We start from the raw sequence: 24,088 nt of genomic DNA, 5'->3' as shown, positions 1-24,088 counted from the left end.
GAAACACTTTTATTCATACATAGCAATGCATGATGTCAACACTACTATAATGCAAATCTCGAATTTGTACCTTTTATGCTTTTGGTGCAAATCTACCATGCAATGCAATAACTGTAAGTCTTACATGTTTCTAATGCAAGCAATCTAATAACTCCAATCCACACCATTCCTCTCCATTCCACACCATACTTCACACTCTCTCTCTAAGACAAACCCTGTCTGATTACCCCATCTATCATGTCAGCCAAAGCTCTGTGTGAGTGTCTGTTCTAATTCCCCATGCACGTGTCTTATTCAGATCAATACTCCCCTCTCCAGCTCACTCTGCCAGTCTGGTCACTCGAACTGCCTCATTTCCTCTGCCAAGCTCTCGAACTCTGCTCTCATCAGAATGCTTCCCCAAGCTTCCTAACTCCCAAAGCCATTTGATTCTGCTGCACCAAAAACACTTCTCCCTCAATGGCAAATTCCTTTCATTCGACTCTCGATCTCATGCCAACCAAAAGTCTCTCTCCAAGTCATCTCCATCTACATCTAAAAACTACAATCTCCTCACCTCTGATTATACTATCCATGGTTACGCTCGTTCTCTCTAAACTAAAATGCCACTCTTTCTGTCTGTCAGCGTTTCTAAATGTGAGCAGTGCCTAAATGTCTGTGATGCATGTACTTGTACTTTCCAATCACTCTGTGTTCTGGTCAATGTGACATTTTCTACATATCTATACCATATCTTCTGTCTGCCTGCGGTACAAAACACCATCTCCTCATATTTCTGCATTCAAATCCCTCTATCCTTGTGCATGTCTCTGTGAGCCAAACTCTTCTCCCTCCATGGTGCTGCCTACCCCCACCTTCTCTCTGTCTGCAAAGCACCAGCCCAGGGCTGATAAGGCCTTCATTGCCTTCTCCACTCGGACAAAGGTTCATGTTATCTGTCTGCTAAGCAACTGTTTACGCATACTTGTTCACTACCTCATAACAACTTATCCGCAGTCTGCGACGCTTCTGTGTGTCTCATTTCAGGATGGCTTAGGAGCCAGCTAAATGTATTCTCTATAGTGCTTAGCACATTCACTCACTCAAACCAAGCTCTATCTATATGCAGACTTCATGCATATTCTAAGTGCACATACGTGTCTCTCTACAATGCATACATAATACATAACAACATATCCCTACATGTGTCTACAAATATAACATGTGTCACTACATGGCACTTCAAATATAACAGGCCTCATTCTATTGCAAATGCATACAAAGTGGCAGAATAATGTGCATAGTCTAATGCCACTACTTCATGTCACTACTAATCAGAATGTATGATGGATAACTAAACAGGATGCAATGATGGATAACTGGATCCCTAAATGGGTAATGATTCTCTAACAATGGGTAATGATTTCATAATAATGGGTAATGATTCTCTAATGATAACAAACCAGGCTTCTCCATACTATCAGGTTTCACACTCCAGCCGTGACAACAGTTGCCGTCCCCATAATTCCATCTGCACCGCCAGCGGTATTGCCTCCGCTACCTATTGTACAAGATTTGTATGAACTCTCTTTGCCAGGTGGATCTGCTCCACCTGTAGTGGTTGAAGGGGCGGGAGCTGATCCAAGAATAGTGACTCGTGGCACAGTATCTAAAGACAGAAAGAGAGATGAATTGGCTGTTTTAGCTGCGATTTCTGACGAAGGGGGTATTCCTTAACAGAATATTTTGATAGAACGGATGGGAACGTATTTAGTTGATATATGGAGTGATTTGACAGACGTGAATGTCCCACAGTGGTTGAGGGATTTGAATGTCCTTGCCCGCTCAAGGAACACTGCAGAGAAAGTATATGAGCATGTAGAGAAGGTATTTGAGTTTAAAAGGGAGCTAGGTTGGTTACAGAAAGATGAGATGGATGGTAATTAACAGCAAGCTTCATATGTGCAGAAGCGATTTCCTCCTCCATTGAAACCAATGCGTGACGAAATGCACGTTGGCACAAGAGACGCTCTTAGATGGATTGTGGATGTTTCAATTCATCCCATTGAAGTGCATGACACGTTTAGTAAGTATGCTCCGGCAACGCAAAGGAAAGTGTTACAGGTAATGGTGGAGTATTTACAAGATTAATTTTTTAAAAGAAAAGGATGTTGTTCCGCAGATTTGATGGTTATTTATAAAAGAGCATTTTTGCCCAATACTGCTTTGACTACTTTGTCACTCGATTTGGCCTTGTTGCTTAATAGACGCTCAGATTTGTCTACTTTACAATTTCTGATGAGGGAGGTTCCTCCGACATTTGCTTCGAAAGTAGAGATTCCAGTTAATGCTGCAGCAGGAACACCTGCCACTACTATTGAAGCACATTATGTATCAGTTTGTTCATGTCCCTTTTTCTAGACAGGAAGTGAATACCATTAGGCAATCAATTCCAGATATTAGGAAGAATCCAACAGGATTTTATAAAACAATTGCATTCGTCAGTTTTCATGCTGCCTGATATAGATGTGTTGTTTCCCGTGATCCTTCCTGCTGATTTGTGGAAGCAGATTAGCACTGTAGATGATCAGGCAGGGATAGGTGATACATGGGATGCCTTAGTATGAGTAGATGGGGAAAGGAATGCCGGTGAGAAACCGCCACAAGTGATACTGATGTTGCTAGAGAGAATAGTGACTAAATTAAAAACTCTGGTTCCTGAAAAAAGAATTATATGGGATAAGCTTATAGTTTACGAACAAACGGAGGTCAGAAGGTGTGACAGAGTATTTTAACAGATTGGAGCAAGTATTTTGGGATTTTAGTGGTCAAGATTTAGGTACAGAGCCAGGAAAGAGGCCATTTGTTGATAGGTGTGTGCGTGGATTGTTGCCTGAAATCCAGTCACAGATCATGACTTGTGAGAGTGCGTAGCAAGCAAAATCACAATCTGAAGTGTTACACATGGCTCAGTACTATGAAAATGGGGTTAATACAGAGAAAGAGAAGGTGGAAAAGAAGAAGGGAGACCTGAAGACAAGAGTGTTATTGCAGCAAATAGCTAGAGGAGCCAGAGGTGGGAATATGCAGTTCAAAGGCCAATTTATACCACAGGGTGGCGCACAACTGGGTACCGTACACATAAACCAGTGTGCATATTGTAGACATGTGTCATGCCCGCGCCGCTGGCACACGCATTGGCAACCATCATGGACTACTTGGTACTCATTTATCCTCCTAATACTCCTTGAACAACTCCTTTTCACGCCTTGGTCTTTTATTTCCATTTGCTCAACTTTGGTTCTTTCTTATTTTATTCAATTAAATACATTTACCATAATGCACCTGGCTACAGTCCTCAATTCCTGGCTATTCTCATTTATCGTTATTGGGACCACAATCCCCAGAAGCCCTAGCGGCCAGTGCCGCTTCCACCTGCTCAGGACCAGAGAGGGAAGAGGCAGATTGTCATCAGGTGTGCTGCCCCAGGTGCTGTCAATTAGCCTGCCTCAGAACAGGGCAGGGCTGTATATAAGCAGCTGCCTGCAGGAGCACAGTGTTTTGCATCTTGAGATCTCCCCGCTCCTGTTTGCCTTGACCCGCTACTTTATATGCTGTTCCTGTTGCTGCATCATCCTGTTTTGATCCAGTGCCCTTTCCGGGCTCCCTGCCTTGCAGCCGATCACGCTCCGATTACTTCTACCTACAGCTCTGGTCCTCTGGGATTCCTGCCTCGCAGCCTACTAAAGTCCTCTGCAGCCCTCTACAGCCAACAGCCCTGCTCCTCTGGGCTCACTCCTTGCTGCCCTGCTCTTCTGGGCTCCTTGCCTTGCAGCCTGCCTCACTCCAGCTGCCTACAGTCCTTGTCCTCTGGGCTCCCTGCCCTACAACCTGCAACCCTCTGCTGTCTCCAAGCGCTTGTCCTCTGGGCTTCCTGCCCTACAGCCTGCAACCCTCTGCTGTCTCCAAGCCCTTGTCCTCTGGGCTCCCTACCTTGCAGCCTGCACCTCTTCGCTGCCTACAGCCCTTGTCCTCTGGGCTCCTTCCTTGCAGCCTGCTCCCTCCGCTGCCTACAGCCCGTGTCCTCTGGACTCCCTGCCTTGCGGCTTGCTACACTACTCTGCAGTACAGCCTGTTTTACACTTAGCTGCCTACAGCCCTGCTCCTCTGGGCTCCCTACCTCGCGGCCCTATTCTTTTGGGCTCTCTGTCTGTCGCCTCCTACTAATCTCTCTCTGTCCTGTTCTTCTGGACTCCCTGCCTTGCAGCCTACTACAGTCCTCCACAGTCCACTACAGTTTGCCTGCACCTAGTCCCACACTTGACTGCAGACCTGCTTCCTACTTTGCAGCCCTTCTGTTTTCCTGACTGCTGCTCCCTTGTTCTCTTCCTTGAGTCCTCTGTACTCCACCTTAGGTTATCGACTTCAGTCTAACTGCCTTTCCTTCATTTCCTTCTGCTAGATTACTCATTGACTTCCTTTTCGCTGGATATGTCTGTTCTTGTCTTCTCATGTGTCTTATGTAATCCCTTTGTACAGAGCTTGCCTGTTGGTTTCCGGCAGGCAACCTCTGCCCCTTCCCTTGTCGCGTTTTCAGTGTTACAGACACCCACTGCTGTTGTTCCCAGCCATGAGCATACAGCATGGGCCTCTGTTATAGAAACCTGTGCAGAAGGCTGGAGTTTCCTAAGGTTCGTGGAACACTCTTTCCCATTTCAGCATACACCCCAAGAGGGAATCCAGTTTGTTTGTACCTTTGTATCTTTTGCCCCTTTTGGCTCACAGCTACAGTTTCCTACTCTTCTATCTTGTTTAACTCCCTGCTGTGTGTGCTTATCTGCTACCTGACTTCGGCACAGCCACCCGAAATCTACCTGGGTACCCTGTGCCACTCTTGACAGAGTGCCATTCTTGACAGAATGCAAGACCAAAAAGATTATTGTTCCATTGGCAGGAAAGGCACACACAGACCAAAGATGCCTTCTTTTCGGTTCAAGAAACCTCTACAAAAATCTAAAGTTTTCCCAAGGACAGCAAACAAAAACCCTAGTTTAAAGGACAGACTTGCCCTAGTAAACAAAGGTTTACAAGCACAGTACTACACTCACTGGCTCTCTCACCCTTCTATGTATAACTACTATGACATTTGCAACTATGATCCACAGTCTCTATCTGTAGAAGAACTACAGCAAGATAACGAATTCTTGCAGATTTTGTTAGCCCAAACAGTGGATAACACTCATGCACTTTCTGGCATTACTTTTGACACTGATTCAACCAAAGATGTTGCACTCATTGTGGCAAACTCTCAACCAGAGTATGTTATTGCCAAAGTGATATCCTCAAGATCAGCTTGGCAAGCTACACAACCTCCCCAGACTACCGATACCACTCATTTAATAGGACAAGACATTCAGTATCCTGAAGTTAGAGCAGCTGGTCCTGGGTACAAAGGACCAATACTGACCCTCGGTTGTCTTAATGCTTCCCCAGTAACTACCAACTATGAAAACTGTAAGGTCAGTCTGCCTATTGCAACACCCGAATTTTCTGCTACACCAGATTCTGAAGCTGTGGAACAGGCTAATGGAACATACCTGTTACAAGAACAGCTCTTAAGCCTTAAAAGACAAACCGAAGACCTCTATGATGAATTTGACTATCTGTATTATAAGAATCTAGCTAAGGGACACAATCTACCAGACCATCTGACACTATGTCCAACACCCGACATTCTGTCTTTAGAGTTTAACAGATTAAGGCCTGTACTGGTAACACAGAAGAGGATACAGACTTATACAGAGCAGTTGGAAGACCTGAACTTGGCATATACATACCAGTTAAAGCTTGACACCGCTCATTCACTTACTAGCCACAGTAACACAGGCTGTCGTTCAGATAGTGAAGAATGGACTCCTCCAGTGGGCCAGATCGCTCACACGGCCATTACACCAAAGATCACGTGTAATCATCTGACTGGACATTCCACTGAGTCAAAGGATTGTTCCATTCTTGCCCTTGATGTCAGTCCTTTACTCCCACTTACAGCCTCTACTAAAGTGACCAGATCTGAGATGTACTCTGCTTCTATGAACATTGGCACTCCTGACCATGAGTCAGATCCTGAAACATACCCAGTACCTGTCTGGAATCCAACTTTGCCTACTGTCAATACCCCAGATCCATGTATCAACTTGGGCACACAAGACTTTGCAGGCCAGCCTTCGGAAGGCTTACCCTTTCCTGGTCCTACATCCACCATGCTACTTGTTACAAGATCTGCTAGCCCAATCTCTGCTGCTCCCCCTGCTAGTACTCCTGAATTTGCTACTGATGCCTCATCTCAGATCACTCCCACTGCAGTCGAAGCACCCCCTTAGTCTCTGCCTGCAAGGACAGTACCTGTTGCAAAGCCAGTTAAAAGTTCTCCTATTAAGGCAACCGCTCCGGTAGATCCTGTTGGTGCCTCTGCAGCACCTGAACTACCAGTCCCGACGCCATCAGTCTCAGTTGCGTCCCTGTCGGCTGGTGCTCCTGTGACACCTATACTTCCAGATATTACAGCATCTGTTACTGGATTGCTAGTGCGAAATGCACTTAGAGTGGGCTGTAGTTTCCTGAAGGCCGACATCTCTCAGGGTCCCGCAAGCTGGAAAGGGCCAGGGAGAGTCCCATATCGCAGTGTGTCCGGTGCTTGTGTTCGCGCGGGGTCCTCAGCTCACAGTGGTTGCAACCCTGAGAGATGTCGGCCTTCAGGAAACTACGGCCCACTCTAAGTGCATTTCGCACTAGCAATCCAGTAACTTTCTAAGGATTGCCCACAGCATCCCACTGCTATTGCAGCAGCAGATTCTACGGACCGCACCACAATTGGTGTCCATCCTGACAAAGGCCAGCTTATAGAAAGGCTCCAATCAAGCCCTATTTGGCCGAAACACACCTGTATCGATCCCCCATGACACAACCGTACCATCCCCCTTTCGTGTCTGTTTTGTAAAAACTGTTGTGTACACATTGTGTGAACCACGCCTGGGACCACTTTAAGTCTCAGGTGCACCTTCTCTTAATAGTAGGTCCTTCCTACCTCATTTGTCTTGGGAATGTGCCTCTATGTGGATTTCTGACCTCAATATCTTTGAGGTTGACACTTACCTGTGTTACCACTATCTTCAATCACTCCAGTCCATTTGTTTAAAACTTTCGTGCTTATCGAAAGTACTGTAAAGTAACTGCCAAGTCACCAAAAATGTTCTATGTCATTTATATAAATGCAAACATACAGAACCACACTATTGCTTGTAGGATCTTTCATCCTGATTATTTTCTCGTATTTATACATGTACCCACCTGGGTAAATCAGGACTCCGACAGGTGCCCTATTTTTCTATTTGGGTTCTCTGGTACGCCAGCAGTTAGTCCGGTCTCTCGGTCGGTACCAATTTCACTGGGACCATTCACTGATTCTTGTCCATTTTTATTGATGACAAATTGTGGCAACATTATTTGGAGTTGAATTTATTAAAGAAATTGAATGCAGTGATTTACTGTTCTCCAAATGGTGTGTACTTAACGATTTCACCCCAACAAACATCTGTTACACAATTCTTTTCTATGCCTTTACCAACTGAATTGAATAAGGTTCTCACATGTATATGGGCAGTTAATGACAATGATGTTGGAATTTTACAGGTTGAGCCAGTTAAAATTGTGTTGAAACCAGGTGTTAAATTAACGCGTATTCCGGAATATAAGATTTCGGTCGAAGGTGAACAGGCTTTGAAAAGTATTATTTCTGATTTTGTACACCGAGGTGTAATTGAAGAAATTGTGCGGAGTGTGTGTAATAGTTTGATTTTACCAGTCTATAAGAAAGGGGATAATGCAATTACTTTTCATTTTATGATTGATTTGCGCGCAATTAATAAGGTGGTTTCTTCACAGTTTCCTATTGTACCCAATGTCACCACAATTCTGACTATGATTCCAGCCACGGCTATACATTTTAGTGTTGTGGATTTGAAAACCGCTTTCTTTAGTATCCCTGTGCATGTTGATAGCAGATATTTGTTCACGTTCACCCTAGGGGGACGCTCGTTCACATTTACTCATGTGCCGCAAGGGTACACTGAGAGTCCAAGTATCTATAGTAGAGTGTTGAAGGAGCAGCTTGATATGCTCGAGTTGCCTTCCACTTACATGTTGTTGCAATATGTTGATGATCTACTTCTAGATGCTAATTCTGAAGATGCCTGCAAAGAGGGTACCGTGTTGCTGCTAATTCATTTAGCAGAACATGGGCATAAGGCTTCATTGAAGAAGATTCAGTATTGTCGACAGGAGGTCGCCTATTTGGGCTATCTCCTGTTGAAGGAGGGAAGCAGAATGACACCTGAACGGATACAAAGCATCTCTGATATGTCTGTTCCAAATTCAGAGCTTTAATAGGCTTGGCCTCATATTGTAGACAGTGGATCCCGAATTTTTCTTTGTTGATAAAACCTATATTGGCATTGACAAAGAAGGACATTTCTTTGCCTTTATCGTGAAACATGGATTGCCAGAATGCTTTTGATTTGCTTAAGGCTGTGCTGTGTTCAGCACCAGTTTTGGGCACACCAAATTACGAAAAAGGCCTTGTTTTGTATGTGCATGAACGTGATGGATGTGCTTTGGATGTTTTGAGTAGGAACATCGGGCCACGAATAGGCTGTGCGGCTATTTTTCCTCCACGTTAGACCCTGTTGCATGCGCTTTGCCGAGATGTTTGAGAGCTGTAGCTGCTGCTGCAGCATCCATGAAGCAAAGCAAGGGTATGGTTTTAGGTCACTCTTTAACCGTGATTGCACCCCACTCCATAGATGTTCTATTAAACAGAACGCAGATGCAACATCTCACATTAGCTCGACTAACAAGGTACAAGCTGATTCTATTTGCTTCGCATATTCAAATTAAGAGATGTTGTTCATTGAATCCAGCTGAACTATTGCTTTCTCCACAAGAGAGGGATTGCAGTGACAAAATGTCACATGATTGCCTCTTTATTACAGAACAAGAAACAAAGGGCAGAATTGATTTAATTGATACACCTTTAATGAATCCACAAGGGGAGCTATTCTGTGATGGCTCCTGTTTTAAACTACTGGATGGTAAATCTACCGCTGCTTATGCAATAACCACATTAAACACTGTTGTGGAGAGTAAACGAATTCCGCATAACTCTGCACAAGCTGCAGAGATCATTGCATTAACTAGAGCTTGTGAAATTTCTGAAGTGCTTTGTGTAAACATATATACAGATAGCCAATATGCATTTGGGGTGGTTCATAATTCTGGCCGACTATGGGCTGAGAGAGGATTCTTGATCTCACATGGAACACAAATTCAACATGGCACTCTGATAGTCTGGTTGCTATCAGCACTTGCACTTCCTACACAACTAGCAATAATGAAGTGTGCCGCACACCAGAAAGTGACAGATGATTTAGGAAAAGGAAACTCTTTTGCTGACAGAATAGCCAAACAGACTGCTATTGATTTGCACTAAAAAATGTACATCCTCGATTCAGCAAGATGGGTTACTGATACTTGTATTATGGACAAAGGGGTTAGCAGTGTAAAAGAAATTCAGGCTGAAACTACTCCAGAAGAAATCAGACAGTGGGCTGAGGGTCCAGCGGGTATAGACGATGAGGGTTGTTGGGTGGATAATGAGAACCAAAGATGGATGCTACCCAATGCCTATGTCACAGCTATGGTCACCATGGCTCATGGGCCAACACATATATGTGCTAAAAAGATATGTCAACAATTAGATCCCGTCTGGTATAGCACTAAAATCCAGAAAACTGCTGAACGTTTAGTCCAGAGGTGCCTGATATGTTTACGACATAACATTGGGAAGGGAGCAGTGACACCGAAGGGCAGTTTTGGTCCCCCCTCCATGCCTTTTGAGGTGATCTATTTTGATTTCATTGAGATGGAACGTTGCCAAAACTATAAATATGTCTTAGTTGTGATCTGTGCCTTTAGCAAATGGGTTGAGGCTTTACCACTAAAAGACGCCACGGCAATGTCAACGGCAAAGACCACGCTTAGGGAATATTTCCCTAGGTTTGGCTTGCCAAGAGTAATTTGGTCCGATAATGGCCCACATTTTATGGCTGCTGTCATCCTGCCAGTATGTGCGCGATTACAGATCGATAAACGGTTCCACTTGGCCAGACATGCTTAGAGTGCTGGCCTTGTGGAACGGCATTACAGTATCTTAAAGAATAATATAGCTAAATTCTGTGCACACAGCAATCTGAAATGGCCGGACACTTTGTCAATAGCCTTACTATCGATGCAGACAACCACACAGTCAAAGACAGGGCTCTCCCCAAATGAGATTGTCATATGGAGACCAGCTAACATATGGAATGCACTGAGGCCCAAAAGTTGAAAGATATTGAGTATTCTCTTTTGTCTGATTATTGTGAACAGTAGACTAAAAACTTGCATTTGATTCACCAACAGGTACGAGCAGCCCTCCCTGTAAAATACAAGGGTCCAAGTCACCAACTCCGACCTGGTCAATGGGTCTTGGTGAAAGATTTTGAGAGGGGCACCTGCCTTTCACCTCGTTAGAAAGGACCACATCAGATGCTTTTGGCTACGCAAACTGCAGTACGAGTGACTGGAAAGAAACACTGGATCCACCCGACACATGTGAAGAGGATTCCTTTTCTTCTGCCCTATGATGAAGGGGAGGAGAAGGGAATTGATGATCCTGATGCTCATGATGAGCCTGCTTTGAGCAACACAGAGGGTGCCACGAAAATTCTTCCTGAGCCCTTGAGGCCTGGGGAGACTGTTGCTTCTTCCCTGAGCCCGTGGGGCCTGGGGAGATTGTTTCTTCTTCTTCAATTTCTTTTCCACCGTTGATCGATCTTGTTTCTGCTTCTTCATCTTCTTCAGGAAACGACAACGCTTTGTTCACTGATCATTCTGTATCAGGAGTTTTAAGGTACAATCTGCGATTACGGAACAGGATTTACATTTAGGGTCTGCTGAAATTACATTAATGTAAATAGAATAGGAAAGTGCAGCTAGGAATCTGTACCCACAAGAAACCCACAAGAAACCAACGTTGAGTCAGTCCCTTGTCATTTCTCTGCGTACAATAAGAGGCAGGGACCGGCAAAGATACCGTCAATCAAGATAGGCCACGTGCTCAGGTGCCACCCACGGATGAACTAAAAAATCCTAACAGTGAGGCTGCATAACGGACGCTGAGAAACTATGCCTATTTTAGGGGCCACTCGTACTGATGAGAAAACTGATATATTTGCTGATGATGAATCCGCCCATCGAGGGCCATGGTCCCCGAGGACCAAATGGGTACTGATCACAATAACAGCTTGTATTGTAATTACATTGACATTCGGGTTTTGGTATCTGGAGGGTGCACATCCGCTTGATATTTTATTGCCAACTGCAAGTGTCTCCAGTATGTCTCCACCATATGTGCATCCGCACACTCTTCGTCCTCGAGACCTCCAACATAGAGGGGCTTATCACAACAACACCCTCTTGATGATCATGAACGCCACACATGCCATTCTGAATAAGACCAATTGTTGGATATGTTCACACCTGCCACAACATGGGGAAAAGGGTTTTGGCTGGTATAAACATCATCTCCTTCTAACCACTGCTTGTTATGCTTCACTTAGGCATTATTCTTCAGCCGATGGAACATTAGTGTCACTGGGAATTTTGATGGGACTAATCTTAACGAGTTTGAAAAATGAGTTTTAGCACCTTTAGGATGTTCTGTGTTTGCAAATAGGAGCAAGCTAAATGTTGCATCTATTAGGCCTTCTGATAGACTCTCCAGACCTTTCCAATCTATGATTACCTTTACAATTGCTCCTGCAGGTAATAGAGATGTCATACCTCCTTCCTATACCATTAACCATAGTCCAAACTCTTCCATTTTACATACAAAGAGAGGGTTCCCAACCAATGGGGACATTTGAGGGATCTATGATTACTGCTGTACTAACCAGTGAGGATAGACCTTTGTACGTAGGAGATCCTGTTTATTTTGTTTGCGGTAATGAGGCATATCCATGGTTGCCAAGTGACTGGGAGAGTGCTTGTTATTTAGGAATACTGTTACCAGGTGTATATGTCGCCACTACTGCTGAAGTTTTTAGACCTCGTCACAGGCGGGATGAGGATGGTGACACTCCCTCACAGATTCTGGTTGACGTTGCTAAATCCTTTGTGCCATTTTGGAGGCAGATAATACACTCTCAAGATATTAGAACATTTGCAAGAGTTTTAGAAAAAAATATCAATGAAACTACTGACATCCTATATAACATGACACAAGAGCAAAAGGCTATTAGATTAGCGGCAATGCAAAATAGGATGGTGCTAGACATTATTCTAGCTGAGCGTGGTGGGGTGTGCAAAATGGTGGGATCTACGTGTTATGTTTTTGCACTCGATTCCTCCCCCACCATATTTAAGGCAATTAATAAATTGCACACTTTGAGTACTGAAGTACAGGTTCCGGAAGGAAACTGGGATATTGGCACATGGTTCTGGGACTTGCTATGATCTTGGGTCTGGAAAATCTTTGCAATCCTAATGGCGAATCTTGGCATTGTACTGTTTTTCGGTTGTTGCATACAGTGTCTTCCTGTCATCTGTTCCATGATAGGGGGAAGTTGTGCACATGTGGTTGGTAAATTAGTTCCTAAGACACATAGGCCAGGAAAATTACTAATGCCTTTGTAATGCAGGACATCACCATAAAATAATTAATGTCGATCAATGTTTTTGAAGATAGTGATTCAGGATGCTCTGATGATGATACATGGTTTTCAGATGATGCTAATTTTTGAGTAATGCTCTTGGCTTAGGCCAAAAGGAGGGTTTGTAAAAGTATATTTTACATGAATACCGCCTGATAGTAAAAATTGGCCTAAGCACATTCGCATTGCACTATAAATCGCATTGAATGAACCTGAAACAGGCTGACTACGCTGCCATTTTGAGTTATCCGCCATTTTGATTGCCTCTTGCTTTCTGTCACATGTTTAGAATTTGTGTTTTCTGCTCCAGCAGAGCAAAATGAACTTTGTACTGTTTCCATGATGTCAACATAGATAAGAATGTTGAAGCTGCTAAAGTGGATTGTTTGTCCTACACTCAGAAACCTTGAGTTAAACAAAAGCCATACTAATCAGTAATTTAGATAAAATCTGTTCCAATAGTACCTTCCCCGTTCAAAAAGCAAAGTAGAATGATGAATAGTTGAACGTGCTCTTCTTGCAAAAATGTTTGTTTTCGCTCCTTGAAACTAGGCTGACTTTAAACTCAAGAACAAATGATAGACAAATATAAGCGAGCAAAATAAGGAATGTTACCTTTGTATGTATCTTCTTATGTTTGGAAAACATGTGAAATATTTAAGGGAAAACAATAAACTATGTAAAGATGTTTAAACATGAGTTATTTATGTGAAAAGGCTATGAACCGTAGGTAAATGTGTTACACGAAGAGGTGCTGGACGATGTGTCCGGGATTGTAGAAAACGTGTATAAATACTTGTGTTTTTGAAATGTTCCACACCCTCTCATCTCACGGTGCCTGCTTGCACACATTGTGGGGTGTTGAGAGTCAGAGAGCTGCCTGTTAATAAATATACATTATACTTTGACCTTGTTACTGGCATATTTCTATTATGTGGTATTAAGCCTCAATATTCTTTAAATCTTTCACCCTACCCTCTTGATCTTTGACCATTGTGGTCAGTCAGAACCCCACAGAGTTGTGGATGAGGATGCACACCCCTCTTGAATAAAATGAGTAGGAGGAGAAATACCGATGGCAACCCCAGCTCTTCCCAAATTTTTCTTCTGTGTCTCGTGTCAGATGTGTCTCTTGTAGGAACGCTTTACCCACTTGGTGTCTCTGCATATATAGTAGCACCCTGCAACCATTAGATGGACAGTTCAGGCCCCTCAGGTTCCATGTAAGATACCTAAGTGACCCAGTCATTGCATGCCCATTTCAATATTTACACCGTATATTGGTCCTTTTGCAATATATATATTAGCATGACTTCATATAGCACATTCAAACATGATAGTCTTCCAGTCACTTGTGCCCCTGCCTCAAAGCTCTCTACAACGGCTCCTTCCCCAGACTTTCCAATTAACTGATCTGGGTTTGGTCCCCACTGCATGAACGGTGTCTAGTCAAAGGATCGAATCTAAAGGGTCGACAGGTCAAAGGATCGACACCAAAGGGTTGACAGGTCCAAGGATCGAATTTTTTTTTAAATTATATATTTTTTTTAGGTTTTCGTTTAGGGAAAAAAAGTGTTTTTTAGCAAAAAAATGGGGTTGGGGGAGCCCCCCCAAAAAAAAAAATATGTAACAAAAAAAAAAAAATTCACTCCTTTGACCTGTCGACCCTTTGGTGTCGATCCTTTGACCTGTAAACCCTTTAGATTCGATCCTTTGACTGGCAACCTGCATGAACCACTTAACCCCAACTGTGACCTATCCCCTCCCCACCAGCAACCCCAACCTGCCAGTTTCCTCCCTCCTGCTCCTCCCTAATAGCACACATATGCTCACGCTTGGGGGGTATGCCGGGGCCAGTCCTCCCAGCAACCCAGTCCATGGGTAGTGTCTTAGCCTTCTTAAGATGTCGTATGTTGCTCCACTTCTTGGTTTAACAGTACACCATTTAGGTCTTTCGAGGAGATCCCTGTTCAGTCGTTGTTGCCTCTGTCTCTGGGGTCCTTGGTAGGGACTCAAGGAAGGACTTTGTCTCCTCTGGGGTGTGGAAGAACCGGGCCCTCCCGCCATGTTCGACTCTGAGTTTAGATGGGAGCAGCATCATGTATTTAAAGCCTTTCTCCCTGAGTCTTCTTTTCACATCAATAAAAGTCTTCCTGGATGATTGTACTTTGTCTGAAAAGTCCAGAAAGATATGGATCTCCATGTCATGGTATCTCAGGGAGCCCTTTTCTCTGGACTTCCTTAGCGCTGCATCCCTGTCATGGTAGTTCAGTATTCGAGCTATCAGTGGGCAAGGGGGTGCTCCGGGTATGGGTTTTCCCCCACTGGGAATACAATGGGCCCTTTCCGCACTAAATACTGCTGAGAAATATTCATTGTCCAGGACCTCTTTGAGCAAGTTCTCCACCATTGCCTCCATTCTGCGCTGGATTGCTGCCTCTCGCACCACTATTATCCTTAGATTGTTTTGTCGAGACTGAGATTCAAAATCATCTTGTTTATCCATTAATACTTTAACCACATGTCTGAGCTCCGCCAGGTCTCTTACTGCAATGCTAGTCCCATCTTCTACTGTAGATAGTCTGACTTCGGCCACATCTAGTCGCTTCCCGTGTTTGTCCAGGTGGACCTGCATGTGGTCCACCTTGCATGTCAGGGTGTCCATTTTGCAATCTAGTGACTGGATGCTTGCCTGCACCTGGCCGAGAATCGCCTTGATGTCACCCAGCACCTCACCAGGGACCGATATAGAGGTTGGTGATGGTCCCTCTCGTGTCCCTCTTCAGTTTCAGAGGATCTAGGCAGTGCTGCAGCTGAAAATTGCAGCTTGGATTGCTGTTTATTTGACTTTTGCGCATTGGACATTGTAGAGTCTGTGGTCCTCGGAGGACCGGTGTGCACCCCAGTCGAATTGTTGTGGGGTGTGAGATCCTCAGTGTCTCACGTGTCTTCATTGGTCAGGTATGAATCTTGGGTGGTTCCCAGGCTGAACACGGGTCCTCTCGCTCCCCCCACCTAACAGCGTACTCTGGGTCTCGCCCTGCTGCGCCCCAATTTATTCACATAGTCACCCGTAGCAGCCACTTATTCAAGGTCCACAGTGGGGGTCACTTCCCATCCCTAGGTGAATTCTCCTCAGCTGTGGCTCACCTTGGTTTTAATGTTCTCTGGGGTTGTGTAGGTAGCAGATACCCAGGAGGTGTTTATCTGTGGGTGCCGCATGGGGTAATGGCTGGCAAAGCTAAAGTCTATCTGTTTCACGGATCTGCAGTTATCTGGCAGTATGTGTCCTCACTTTAGGTCACTGTGAGCAATGTTGTTGTTGTGGCATTGGGTCACCGCACAGGTGGTTCACCCGAAATGCCTGCGCGGACTTGCCCCCTCCAATCTAGGGTTTATCCGACCGCTAGAGGTAATCCTGCTTTATTCAATTAAATCCGTCTGCTAGACATGTTCTGGCATCAAATACCTGCAGTGCTCACTCCCAGAGGTTTGCAGTATGGTACCCCGTCTGTGTGTCTGTGTGCTGAGTTTCCCCATCCCCTCCATTCACCTCTCACCGGCGGGTAGCAATGGGGCTTCTCTTTCCACCCACACGGGCAGGTCCACAGCCCTCAGAGCCTTGCGTTAGAGCTAAGTGTGCCCTCTACTTACGATGGTGCAGCAGCCTCAAGATTCTCCCCTTCACAGGAATATTTTGGTAGTGTAGGCGAGTGTGCCCATGGATTCCCTTTCCTGAGCGATAACACTCATCTATGTCATCTGGGTTGCTGAGCCAATTACTATCGTTCCTCAGGGTGCGTTTTGTTGCAGCACCTCTCCTGTTACTTTCCTTTGGGTACCCACGCTGTTATGGGCAGCCTCAGCGGATGTAGCCAGTGTCGCATATTTGTGGATTCTAATGGTATTGGCTCTCCACTCACACCGCCCACCTCAGCCGCACAGGGGGGTCATGGACATCCACTCCGCACTTTGCCACTAGCTCCTGCAGTCATGCCCTTGTCCGCCGCATGGGTCAACTTTCTTTCTTGCCGGGTCTCCGTCACACTTGCAATCTTCGTTCCCCAATCACCACAGTCTCCAAATTGTTCACTGAGTGTGCAGCAGGTATTCACACCGCTGTAGTTTGTTCCGTGGCTCTATTAACTTTGGCTGGGACAGGATATAGACCAGATAGACCAGATAGTTTGGGGTTAGTCTGGAGCTCACATGCTCGCTGCCATTTTTCACTGGGCTCTCCAGCGCCCCCCCTAAGCCAATATACTTTGGACTTACATACTTTAAACCAAATGAAGTCAGTGATAAAAGTACAGCATCGTCCACAAACATTATATTTGGGCACTTTTCCCCATACAATTGGCTCATCACAAGACAAATTCATTAGTTTGGGAAGTATACCGTACATAAAAAAACAAAAAGGTTTGGGAGACAAAATGCACCCTTGGCGTACTTCCATTTGGATGGGAATTCTCTTAGTGACCCTGCCATCAGCACTCCATATTACCACAGCCTTGTTCCCTGTGTATGGACTTTGGATTGGCCTGAGAAAGAAAGCAACTTCAATGAAAGAACAATCAGAAAGCAAGAAAATACTTAGTGACAATCGTACAGTTCATCCAAGCTCGGCCTGCTCAAGGAGCTCTGTGCTACACGCAGATGACTGATCACCACTGCCAAGACTAACCACTGCCAGAACACCACAGCCAAAGCCAACAACGGGAGCAGAGCCCTTATCAAAGTTATCAAGTAGTATACACCAACACCACAACTGACAGCACAGCACACATCCCATCTTGCAAAACCTCCACTTCGTAGACAACTTTAAAAAAAACACTCATCATGGAAGACCTGACAGTCATCCTGGCATCCTTCAAGACCACATAGTACGCTGATCAAATCATCTGTGCCTCCCTTGAGACCCTTATGACTGAATTCCTCCACTCTTTCCTGGCAATCATCAACAGCTCCATCACTCAAGGCACAACAAACTCTGAACCCTGATGACCTTAGCAACTATTGCCCCATCACCCATCTTCTTTTCTTGGGTAAGGTCATTGAGAAAGCAATAGCCACACATCTTCCCCAACACATCAACACCAACAACCTCCTTCAGACATACCAATCCAACTTCAGACCCAGATGCAGCACGGAAATGGCTACCATCAAGGTAATTGACAATGTCCTTAACATCCCTGACAGTGGTCAAATGTGCCTCCTGGTTCTACCCAACTTCTCTGCAGTGTTCGGCACAGTAGACCACCAGACACTCAGTGAAATTCTACATCACTGCATGGGAATCAGTGAGACCACCCTAAGCACGTTCAAATACTACCTTGCTAACCACTATAAAGCCACCCAAATGGATTCCTCCAGATCACCAAATCTACCCCTCACCTGAGTGCTGCAAGACCCTTGTCACTCTGAAGCAAATTTTACTGTGCCCTTATCTGCCCTAATGCACTGCTGTTAAACTGCTCGCTTGTTTACATTGCCGCCTCAGTATCCCTGCTGCTTAAATATTTACTGCCAAACTATTCTTAGCCTGCTCACATATATAGCATGTATAATATTTGCCACCCAATCTGACTAATGCAAGCAAATCTATTGTAAAATTGCTAAACTGTTTTCATACTGCATTCCACGTTCAGCTATGCCTGCTCCAACATGCTAATATCTGTATCTGCTTTATCACGGTCAATGTATTAACCTAACCACTGGGAGCGTGCCCCGCTCTACCTAGCTAGCGATACGCCACCTCCACCAGTAGTCACAACCACTGCACCCACGCACTCAACACAAATCACCTCTCTGCACGCCCACGCCATACTACCACACACTCTCTTCCTCTCACGTTACTTTGTCACACAATGAAGACCACCACATCTTCAAATCTCCAATACATCCCACCCACACCAGTTCTCCCACCCCTCTTCACTCAACCTAACAGACCATACACCGCCCAACACATGATCATCACACCACCCCCCAAACTCACTATGACCACAAGAAACATGCCAACTTACCCCCCCAGCACCACCACACCCACCACATGCCCCAGACCAGTCAACAGCAGAAACAAGCTCCCCAGGCTACGCTCGTGCAATGCCCACCTGTCCAACCCTTCCAATCCTCCACCCATCTCTCAGCACAAAGCACCTCCTGCCTCCTCCAAAACTACACCCTACCTCACACAGCACAACAAGCTCACCACCAGCACCAGAATTACAGTCTCAAATGCCACTACCAAAATCTCGCACCAACCACACAACCTAAGACCACAACCACTGCTGGCACAAATCCCCCTACAAAAAAAGACGTACAAACCAGAAAAAAAAAACACTTACAATGCGCGCTCATTAATGCCAGATCCCTCCCTGCACATGCCACCAAAATCTATGACCTCATAACCAATCTGAATTTAGACATCCTGGCCATCACCGAATCCTGGCTCCATCAAGCTGCAGGACCAGCCATATCACTAGCACTCCCACAAGGATACTCAATCTACAGAAAAGACAGAGCCCTAAACAAAGGTGGAGGCATAGCCCGCATAGTAAAAGACTCCCTAACCATAAGAGAAACCGTCTCACATCTAGGGGAAAACACTGAATGCCACCTCAGCCAACACCACTATCACTGTCCACCTAGTATACCGCCCTCCAGGCCCCTTAGCCGACTTTCAGGAAAATCTCATGCATCTCCTAAGTGACAACCTTAAAACATCCTCTAAAACACTCCTCCTAGGTGACCTCAACCTGGGCCTCAATGATCCCAAGGACAAACCAGCAAAAGCCCTAGCACAAGCCCTTCATGAGCTTGTGTTCCAGCAAAGAAATCTCACACCCACACACTACAAAGGTCACACCCTCGACTGGTTAGCTGACCACAACTGTAATGAAGATGGCAGCTCCAACACCTCTATTCCCTGGTCTGACCACCACCTCAACCATTTTTTCATTCCCACATCCACCGCCACGCCCAAAAATGTCCAATCCATCCCACAGGCACTAGCCAGAAGTGCCCCAAACCCAACCAAAGAAAACATCCTCCCTTTCCTAGAGATACCCTCCCTCTGTCTCCTCACCTCCACAGACCCTACTGTACTCGCAGTAACATACAACTCCATTATGGAATCTGCAATTGAAGCCATCGCTCCCCTCCAGAACAAAAAAGATAAAAAAAGAAAACAAAACAATACCTGGTTCACTACTGAACTCAAGGAACTCCGAACACAAAAACGGAGAGCGCTAAAAAACCCACAGGATGCCACGCTATTGGCATATAAATCCATTGCCGCCAGCTACAAAGAAAGCCATAATAACCACCAAATCCTCTTCATACAACAACAGAATCACAAACGCCATTTCAGAATCTAAAGAACTCTTCGCTATCTATAGAGAACTTTCCATTCCAGCCACCAAATCTTTAGAAATCACTAAAGAAGTAGCATGGTGCACCAGTGTGCAAACTGCCTTAATAAATAAAATTGAGCTCCTGTAGGTCAAGATCCTAGAACATCATAAAAACCTCTCCAAACACATCCATCTCACCTCCTGCCCTGAAATCAAGACTAACTCACAGAAAATAAAACCATTCTCCTTCAGGGAAGTCACAATACTTGAAGTAATATAAATTGTCAGCAAAAATTAAACCCTCCAACTGCAAAGGCGATGCCTGTCCGGCTAAATTAGTCAAAGACTGCACTGAATCCCTAGCCACATTCCTCAAAACCTTCATCAATGCCTCCTTTAACTCAAACACAGTCCCGGACTGCTTAAAAGAAGCATGGGTATGTCCGCTACTGAAGAAACCCACACCAGATCCCAAAAAAGCCACTAACTATAGGCCCATCACCACCGTACCATTTCTCCTCAAGATTCTGGACAAGGTGGCATACACACAAATACAACAATTTATCGAAGAAAATAAAATACTAGGCAAAAGGCAATCTGTATTTCGTCCTGGTGATGGAACAGAATCCGCACTATTAGACCTAAAAATACAACTCAGAGACATCATGGACAAAGGCAAACCGGCACTCCTCCTTCTACTAGATCTGTCCGCTGCCTTCAACCTTGTTAACCATGATATTTTAGGCAAGCAATTAAAAAATGCTGCCCACTTCTCTCCAGAATCCACAGCTTGGATTGACTCCTTCCTCCGTGGTAGACTCATGAGAGTGTTTTCTGACTCGGCCTCTGCCCCACCCACCACCATACACTATGGAGTGCTTCAAGGTTCTTGCACGGCACCCACATTATACAACATTTTCACTCTCCCACTGTTTAATGACCTTGATAGTCGCAACATAGCTTATACCAACTATGCTGATGAGATACAAGTCCTAATTCCTCTCACCATCAGCTACGAACAATATGCAGCTACCCTAACCGGCATCTATGCCACAATAAAAACCTGGATGGCAGCCAATGGAATCTGTCTTAACAGAGATAAAACAGAGATCCTAGTGGTAGGCACCAAAGAAACACTAAACAAACTATCACCACAATACAACACCTTCACCGTCGACAGCACCACTATTACAGTATCTTCAGCAGTAAAAACACTAGGGGTATATCTCGACTCCTCCTTATCTATGACCCGACAGGTTAATGCCATAGCCTCATCTGCAGCATTGTGGGATGATTCAACCCACTATTTGCTCTGCCATGCGGCATCACTGTGTTCTGATGGTGCCAGAAACATCAAAACGGCCACAAAACCATTGTGTGCGGCAAAACCTCTGAAAATTGTGCTTTGCAACACAAAAAGATGGCTGCCCAATCTACCACGCATGTTGTCAGTGTGGAACAGAGATCTCACTCCTGAAATATGTCACTGGGCTCCACAACAAGTGAAAATGGAGTACAGAGGGAAAAGCAGTGCTCTGCTAAAGGAAATCCAAAAATCTTGCTTTAAATCTTTTTTCTTTGTTGCTGAAACTGCAGAATGCCAGCACAAAGCACCCTTAAACATCCAAAATTCTTACTGGGTGCTACAATTCATTTAGTTCGAGAAATCATTGTGAACTTACAATATCCTGAAAAGCTGAAAGCGTCAAAGAAACATCCACAGCAAAAGTTGCCTGCCTGCGGAATCTGTCAAAATCTGGGCGCAGTACCCTCGGACCCCTGAATGACAGCTGTCAGAAGCCTGCATGATGAACTTTAAAACCTGTATAAACTGAAATCAAATGTTTGAAATCTAAGTGGCCTGTTCCTGAGAATAACCTATGTTGTAATTGTTTGAGCCCATGGTTTAAAATCTGGAATAAGTGTTCTAGCAGCTAGTTTGAAATCACAAGTTTGGTATAAGCCAAGGAAAAATGCAACAGAATTAACATTTAAATTTAAGCCTGGCTAAAAGCCACCCAAACTGGAATAACAGCTTCCCTCACAGAGGCAAGGCCTCTCCCTCCAGCTCCCTCCACCAGGAAATCACACCTAAGTGATGATTATAGGGTGGGGGAAGAATTTGGTCTGCAGGGGGAAGGAGACAATGGACATCCTTCAGCTAAAGTAAATGCAAAGTGTGAAGGGTCGTAAATGGCCTCTGCCCAAGAGAAACAGGGAGGAGATGCTCCTGGGTCCCAGGGAGAGACCAAAGGTGTGGAGCTAAACAAACATTTGCTGCTTAACAAGGACAAAAGACACATTTTAAAAAGACTGATAACTTACTATGTAAAACTGTGAAAAATTTAGAAATAACAGCATTTTTAATGTAATTTCTGGATGCACGGGTGAAAAGGCGCCAGAACTCTGTGACATGTTCTGGGAAGAAAGGCGGAAAATGTGATATTACACAAAATGTATTTCTGATAGAAGTATGAAACTTTAAACACGTATGCCCATGTTCAACACGCGCATTTGTTGAAATGTTCTCCTAAATTGGAGATTGTGTTCCGGATGAAAAGGGCAAAATTCTGTGAAAAGCAGACACAAGATTCCACAGCGACGGGGTTTGGAAGAGTAGCTGCTACACAAAATATGTAATCCGTACATATGATTGTTATAGAGGTTGCACATGTATTGTACCAAAAGTAGATTTTGTGTTCAAGAGGCTAGGGGTGGACTCTAGGCCTCATAAACCCACACCATAAAGATGACACCATGTTTTTCTCCTCCTATCAAGGAAGAGAGCAGACCTTGACCAATCCCTGTCAAAGGGGAGTGCTTAGGCTAAACCAGCCCACACACCCCTTTATCATAAGCATAAATAGAGACATAAATAGAGACAGCTCAGCTCAGCCATTAAAAGGACAGACAGATTCACCCACTATCTGAATGCTGGTGGAGCACCCTGCTGCAGAATTATCCATCTTACTTGCTCCAGACTCCAGAAACCAGGCAAAGCAGAAAGGCCCATTGCATAGCTGAACCATTTTCAGCTAGGCCTTAAACTTCCAGAACCAACCCCAGAAACCTAAGGGGAATCATATACAGCCGGGCTGCGCTGTACTGCTTAACTGCTAAAAGAATTATCATCAGAACCAAAAGATCCAATCCAGTCCTGTGCCGTGCTGTGACCAGAGCCATTGCAGATCCGATCCAGTCCTCTGCCGTGCCTTGAACAGACCCAGTCCAATCAGATGTGCCCAGCTGTCTATTCCAGAACCAGATTCCCTTCCCTGACCAGAAATCTTGACGGACCAGAATCCTGACTGTTCCGTTTCAAAACATATCTAGTGAGTATCTATAGATAGAACTGTGTCACTAGCATGTGTACTGTCCATAGTCAATCCCTATCTTAAACCCACCCTATCTTGTCTTCAGAACCTGATATTGTTAGGAGTATTTTTGAATTGTCAGAACTTTTCTTGCGCTTAGTTTCTCTTATTTGTATTCCAAAATCATAAATCAATAGTGTTGAGAGTAACTAAAGTGAATCCCAGCAAGAAATTGAGTATCCACCATGTGAAGGGTTCCCTGGCCAGGAACTGTGGAGATTCAAGTGTGGCATTCTCTTTTTCTATAGTCATAATCTAGTGTAAGAAATTCCATTTGACTTTTAAAGTGCATTCCTGTTTCCCAATCTTGTGCCTATCCCAGAAAAACGTCCTCCACTAAAACGTCCATAACTTCCTCAATGTTTGTGCTAGAAACAAAATGTCAACGTCTGCTTGTAGCTAACATCCACAGCTTTAATTCGCATCCCAAATTCATACGGTTCTCCCATAATCGCAATTATCGCGCACTGAAAAGTATGCCTGGAATTTAGTTTTAGGGAAATTCTGACACGTGTAAAACAGCTTTTGATTGCTTCTGTCCTTAATTTTAAGATTTCACATTGTTTCTTAGTATCAA

This window comes from Ambystoma mexicanum, chromosome 3p, assembly GCF_040938575.1.
Source record: "Ambystoma mexicanum isolate Mex_15411 chromosome 3p, UKY_AmexF1_1, whole genome shotgun sequence".
Classification (NCBI taxonomy): Eukaryota; Metazoa; Chordata; class Amphibia; order Caudata; family Ambystomatidae; genus Ambystoma; species Ambystoma mexicanum.
The sequence above is the reverse complement of the archived record's forward strand: the minus strand, read 5'-3'. Positions refer to the sequence as shown.